Source organism: Sinocyclocheilus grahami, unplaced genomic scaffold (genome assembly GCF_001515645.1).
Source record: "Sinocyclocheilus grahami isolate Dianchi unplaced genomic scaffold, SAMN03320097.WGS_v1.1 scaffold181.1, whole genome shotgun sequence".
Classification (NCBI taxonomy): Eukaryota; Metazoa; Chordata; class Actinopteri; order Cypriniformes; family Cyprinidae; genus Sinocyclocheilus; species Sinocyclocheilus grahami.
In genome coordinates this window covers 740,609-747,853 of record NW_015505360.1, presented here as the reverse complement: position 1 = coordinate 747,853, position 7,245 = coordinate 740,609, and the positions used below count along the sequence as shown (strand labels likewise).

Sequence of the window (7,245 nt, the reverse complement as noted above, 5' to 3'; positions counted from 1 at the left end):
CAGTCATATCCCAAGTCCTCAAAGAGTTAAAGTTAATGAGATAATCATGGAGATGATGGGTAAAAAAGGGTAAAAATAGAAAATAATTTAGATCTCATTTATCATTTATGAAAACACAACTTAGCAAAAGTAAAATTGAAAAAAGGAGAGAAAATGGCAGTTATTCATTTATGAAGTAACTGAATTATTTTATTTTTTTAAATTAACGTTTGGTTTAATTTTTTTTATTTTTGCATTTGCACCATATGGTCTGAAAATTAAATTGCGAAGCATTACACAGACCGTGAATAACCAGCGCTCTCTTCCACCCTCAATACCACGAGACACTTGAGCAAGACACTGAACAGGAATATCCACCAGAGCTGTTGCCCGTGAATTGAATGTTAATTTCTCTACCATGAGCCGTCTCCAAAGACGTTTCAGAGAATTTGGCAGTACATACAAATTTATTTGACTAACTTTCAACATATTTTTTTAAATTAAATGTAGCTAAAATAAATTGTTTGCGATCTTTGAGTTCAGCTCATGAAAAATGGGGGCAAAAACAAAAGTGCTGCATTTATAATTTTGTTCAGTGTGTGTGTTTCCATATCCCTACTATTACTACCACTCACAAACCACACATCACACACTATAGGCAGCGCAATCATAACAACCTGTGCACTTTGCCTATATCTGCTAAAACACTACTTTCTTTTTCTTTTGGTCTCTGGAATTGTCAGTCTGCAGTAAACAAAGCAGATTTCATTACTAGTCCAGGTGATACGTGAAAATAATGTTCCGCTCTTTCATCCCTCTGCGGTGGCTCCCTGTAGCATGGGTGTACAATACGCGGGGGAAGTGTCCCCCCGACTTTTAATAAAACCTAAACTCTTCCCATGCACTTTTTCTCGGGTAAGTGTGTTCACATAGAGGTTTTCAAGGGCCAATGTGTATAAATCTGGATTTAAATTAAAAGAGACAATATAGTCACGTTGTTTTGGATACGTTTTATTCTTATCCAAAACGATGTGAACATCATGCAGCGCTGAACACTCTCATGCGCTGTATGTTTCATTCATACTCGAAGCCGGAGGGAGCTCTCCTACAGAAAGTCCAAAACGGACTCATATGATAGAAGTAACTTTTGATGCCAGGAAATCCCTAATATGGACAAAGGCATCCCGCTATCACTGTAGCTAAGTGGAATAACAAGCATAAACCTTAAGTGATGAAACGTAAAGACAATAAATGATTGCGATATGGTTTATGTGTGTATTTCAAGTTTTTTATATGAATGATACAGTGGTAATTTACATAGCATTAATTACAGTACAGAAGCTATAAAATATATTTTCTGCCTTATTCTGTGATAAAAATGGAAAAAGTGTTTGTAGTATGTAAACTATTATACTGATTATACAATCATAACCATAAAATTGTCATGATTAAAATATATATCAAAAATATTATAAAAGACAAATGATTGGTTATTGTCCAGCAGTGTTTTTTATTTCTTAGCCAATTAAAAGTAAGAGATAAGAAAGTTTTTTTTGTCAATTAGACATAAACAAATAAATATTATTAGGCCTATTATCATTACATTTGACATTTCTGTCCCCCTCACTTCTGAAATGATTGCTGTGGGGTGTTTTCCCCTCAGCATTTAGACAGGCTCGTATAACCCCTCTACTTAAGAAACTCACCCTTAACCCATCTCTTTTAGAGAACTACAGACCGGTTTCCCTTCCTCCTTTCATTGCAAAAACACTTGAAAGAGCCGTGTTCAACCAAGTCTCAGCCTTCCTCACACAGAACAACCTCCTGGACATCAACCAATCTGGCTTCAGAAGTGGACATTCAACTGATACGGCCTTGCTCTCAGTTGTTGAAGCCCTAAGACTGGCAAGAGTGGATTCCAAATCTTCAATACTTATATTGCTGGATCTGTTCGCTGCTTTTGACATGGTTAACCACCAGATCCATCACTGATGCCATGTAGACAGAGAAGAGAAGTGGTCCAAGAACAGAGCCCTGAGGCACTCCAGTAGTTAGATGTTGTGACTTGGACACCTCACCTCTCCAAGATACCTTGAAGGACCTATCTGAGAAATAAGACTCAAACCACTGGAGTGCGGTTCCTGAGATGCCCTTTGCCAGTAGAGTTGACAGGAGGATGGTTCCATCAAACCCATCGTTTCATCACAATTTCACCATCCAGTTAGGCACATCAACCATGACTCCTTCAAAAACAACCAGAAACCTTGGAGTTATGACCACATTGCTAAAAACTGCCTGGTCCCACAGAAGATCAGGCCCTTTCTTTTGGAACATGCTTCACAACTCCTTGTTCAAGCTCTTGTTCTGTCTAAGCTGGACTATTGCAATGCTCTCTTGACAGGTCTTTCAGCCAGTTCTATCAAAAGTTTATAATTAATCCAGAACGCGGCAGCAAGACTAATTTTTAACGAGCCGAAAAGAATGCACGTCACACCTCTGTTTATCAATTTGCACTGGCTACCAATAGCTGCTAGCATAAAATTCAAGGCATTAATGTTTGCCTACAAAACCACCACTGGCTCTGCACCCCTTCACCTAAATTAATTACTTCAGTCTTATGTGCCCTCTAGAAGCTTGCATTCTGCAAGTGTATGTTGCTTTATTGTGCCATCTCAAAGAGGCACAAAATCACTTTCACAGACTTTTAAATTAAATGTTCCTGTGACGAGTCAGTAGCTTGATGATCCATATGCAGTTTATTAGACAAAAGCAGTACAAGGCAGGGCAGAAAACAGCAGTAGAATAGGATAACCAGCAGTAGACGTAATCCAGAGAACGGGCAGAGAATCGGGGCAGGCGGCGACCAAACACAGTCGATAAACAGGCTAAAGGGGTCGGGGCTGGCAGCAAGAATCAGAACACGAGATAAACAGTCCAGGCCAATACACAGGTAGGCAGAATAAAAGAAAATGCTCAGAAATTATCACCGGGGCAAATCAAGACTTCGCACTGAAGAGCAGATAATAGTGCCTTAAAAGGTGTGTGTGTGAGATAATTGAAGACAGGTGCAGAGTGATCAGTCCCAGGTATGAAGGCTGATGGGAAACTGAGTCCGAATGAGGTGGTTAATACTCAGGTGAAGGCTCCCTCTGGTGGTGCGAGAGACGTAGTGCGGGAGCCTCATTTGTAACAGTTCCATCCTGGTGGAATGACCTGCCCAACTCAATCCGAGCAGCTGAGTCCTTAGCCATCTTCAAGAATCGGCTAAAAACATCTCTTCCATCTTTATTTGACCCTCTAACTCTAGCACTCTCTATTCTAATTCTATTCTTAAAAAAACGCCCCATTTAGACTTGCACTCTATTCATTTACTAACTGCTTGTTTTCTTAAAAAAAAGAAAAAAAAAAGAAACTAACACTAGCTTCTCTAATATTTTTGTATTCAATCTATTTGTTTTCTGTTATTTATTATACAATTAACAAAAGCAAAAAAAGGCCTCTAACACTAGTGGCTCTATTCGTTGCCTATTCTATCTTTTCATTAAAAATTTTTTTTTCATTTTCTTTTATTTATTATATGATTTAAAAAACTTTGCTACGTGTACTGCGTTAAGCTAACTGAGATTTGTTATAGCTCTTGTATATCATTGCTCTTTTGTTGATTTTGATTGCTTCTATTGTCCTCATTGTAAGTCGCTTTGGATAAAAGCGTCTGTTAAATGACTAAATGTAAATATAAATGTTTACCTGTGTTTGTTTGCACACGTGATGGTCATTGTTTTGTTTTTCCTGAACGTTCATCCATTCACCCCAAATCAAACTCAGAGATGCCTCATCTGTTTTCCTACTACGTGAACTTGTAGAAGAGCATGAAAAAAGTGGAAGTGAAAATGCTAGAAAAGCACTAATGGAAAAACAAGAAAACAAACGTCTGGCATGATCTCAAAATGACTGTCATGCAGTAATGCAACTGTTGTGGAATAATACAACGATGGAATCAGAGCATCTCAAATGGCTTCTGTCGCAGAGCCAGTGTGTGTGTGTGTGTGCACTTGGATGGATTAAATGCAGAGCAGAAATTCTGAGTATGGTTCACCATACTTGGCCACATGCCACTTCATTTTTTCACTTCACTTTAAAAGCGTGTGACTTTCAGAGCTAGTGACAGTATATTTTTATTTCCTCTTTTCTGCCAGGTTTAGGTTTGGCAGTGGATGCTGATCTTGACCTGTCTTTGAACCAGTCCAAATGGAGAGGAATGGCTAGTCCCTTATCCAAACACACACACACACACACACACATTCTACAACCCTACAAATGCTATCAATACACCTGTCTGGTGACTGCAGCAGACAGACAATGAGTGCTAACACAGATATGGTCAAGGGTTGCACTGCTTTTAATGCCTTATTGTTCATATTTTATATATATAAAGCATGGGATTGAGGCTAAGAGATGTTTTCCTGTGTTTGTTTGCATGTGTCTTTTTTTTTCTTTCTGAACGTTCATCCATTCACTCCAAATTAAACTCAGAGATGCTTCATCTGTTTCCCCACTACGTGAACTTGTAGAAGAGCATGAAAAAGTGGAATTGAAAATGCTAGAAAAGCACCGATGGAAAAACAAGAAAACAAACTTCTGGCATGATCCCAAAATGACTGTTTAAAGTAAATCTAGCAGTGTGTTGTGCAGCAATGCAACTGTTGTGGAATAATACAGCGATGGAATCAGAGTCTCTCAAATGGCTTCTGTCGCAGAGCCTGTGTGTGTGTGTTTGTATGCTGGTGGGGCAAACGGAGGGGTGGGGGTTAACATTTCAAGAGACGGAGATGGACAGTGGCAGTGACATCACAAGGACGCTGTATAAAAGCTGAAAGTGGGGGAAAAGTGAAGATCTGAGCTCATTTGAGGAGTTTTCCAAACCCACAACCAGTCACACGCTCTTCGGAGAGGACGCTGATATCGGTAAGGAGCTTGACTGGACTTTCTATTGCTTTGTGAAAAAGTTAAGATACAAATTATTGCCAGCAGACTGTACCTGTCATTCTTAGATATTATTTTAATACTTTAAATGTTTGTAATAGCAACAAAATTAATTTATATGTGATTTCATTTTTAAAAATCATTAAAAAAATAATTTGTAGTAGAATTTGTTTGAGATGGGTGAACTAGTACATTTAAAAAAAATGTTTTACTTAAAAGTGAAATCATAGTTTTCAAGAAGAATTCATTGAGACCGGGTGAAATAGTAAAATAACTGCAGATTAAAAAGTTTAAAATTAAACTCAAGAGAGGGACCTCGCTGAAGATGGCTGCTTAATCTGTTAGCTCCGTGCCAGTTCCCTCCCCCCCATTCTCTTTTGGTTAAATTGACTTAAAATACTTTTATTTAAAGTTTATTGTTCAAACAACAATGTCCGAGACCAAAGAAGCACGAGATTTTTCGCTTTTCACGCCTTCTCGGCCGTCCAGAAATGCAAAGAAAAAACAAGCCGAGACGGAGGAGGCCTCGTCAGATCAAACCGACGCCATTTTGACTGAAATTCACTTGCTAGGAATCAGTTTGGGCAATATTGACGGCAGATTGACAGCCGCTTGGACAGTATTTCTACCTCAGTTACCTCAATACAGGAAGCCCTTTCTAATTGTCTAATTGGCAGAGTGGCGTCAAACGAGTCGCGCTTAACCGAGGCTGAAGATGGCATGCTAATACACGATAGAAGAATCACGTCTCAGGACAAAGAATTAGCATTACTCCGAGCCAAAGTAGACGACCTGAGAATCGTCGGCCTCCCTGAGAAAGCTGAAGGCTCTGAACCTATCGCACAATTTCTCACCAGGGTGTTGCCAAATGGAAAGCCGTTGTAACATTTAATCTATAAGCCGTACTAGTATCTATTTTCATGGTACTAGTACTTATTCTTTAGATACTAGTATCTTTTCCATTAAGTACTAGTACTTATTCATTAGGTACTAGTGCTTATTCTTTAGGCACTAGTGTATTTTGTAAAGTTACTAGTATTTGTTCATTAGATCCTAGTACTTAATCATTAGATACTAGTACTTATTCTTTAGATACTAGTATCTTTTCCATTAAGTACTAGTACTTAATGGAAAAGATACTAGTATCTAAAGAATAAGTACTAGTACTTAATGGAAAAGATACTAGTATCTAAAGAATAAGTACTAGTACTTAATGGAAAAGATACTAGTATCTAAAGAATAAGTACTAGTACTTAATGGAAAAGATACTAGTATCTAAAGAATAAGTACTAGTACTTATTCATTAGGTACTAGTGCTTATTCTTTAGGCACTAGTGTATTTTGTAAAGTTACTAGTATTTGTTCATTAGATACTAGTACTTAATCATTAGATACTAGTACTTATTCCAATAGTGACTAGTATTTAATTATACTCTTCTTGTTAAGAAAAAATAGAACTAGTACTTATTTTTTTAGTTACTAGTAACTTTTTAGACCAGAGATATCCTGAACTTAATAGATACTAGTACTTTTTAAATGAGCATTTCTGCTCAGTATGGTAATCGTATGTTGAATATTAATGAGCCAGCAACATATAGGAGAGAGGTTAGACAAGAAACAGAAACAAGGAGATTGATGCACTTTTCTTGAGGAAACCACATAGAAAGAATCAATTATTTTTACACAAGCACATAGAAAACTTATTTTTGTCAGTTTTGTAAACACTGTAATTTCGTTAACATAAGGCCCTTTCGCACCGCTTTAGTTCCAGAACTAAATGTACAGTACTAAAGTACTGGGACGATTTTGCGCGAACTATTTCCCAGTACTATTTAAAGGGTTGCATTCGCACCGACAGCGTGTACTAAGAAGTGACGTAAGCCGGTCGACAGCGACGTCATTTGTGTGCGGCGTTCAACAACACAAACAAAGAAGAACAACATTAACAACAGGAGGATGGAGGACGCTGTGATCGGAGCTGTTTTTGTTGTGTCTCGCGGGTTTCACAATAATGGACATGGAAAGTCGACGTATACGTAAAGCGATTGAAAGAACGGAAATCTCCAACGACAACTGGCAGTGCTACATTTGATACAAGTGCCTATACTTCAGCGTCTCGAGTGACCTCTAGTGGCAGGATGGAGATAAGACACCAATTTTATTGTCTGTTATTTTCCTATTTTTCCTCCAGTAAAAACAATGAATATCATACCAGGGATGTATGCTAACTTATTTTGCATATAGCACTGGTGCTGCAGACACTGAATGTTTTTACATTAATAT

The 7,245-nt window shown here is 38.0% G+C and overlaps 1 protein-coding gene across 1 annotated transcript in view; it reads left to right on the top strand.

The window, feature by feature from the left end:
• Window positions 1–4,820: 4,820 nt before the first annotated feature.
• The window catches only part of LOC107594253 (myoglobin-like), a 13,925-nt gene continuing 11,500 nt past the window's right edge, over window positions 4,821–7,245 (top strand). Inside the window, exon 1 of the mRNA XM_016284214.1 lies at window positions 4,821–4,944. The gene's annotated coding sequence lies outside the window, so the exon portion shown is untranslated. The remainder of the gene's footprint in view (window positions 4,945–7,245) is intronic.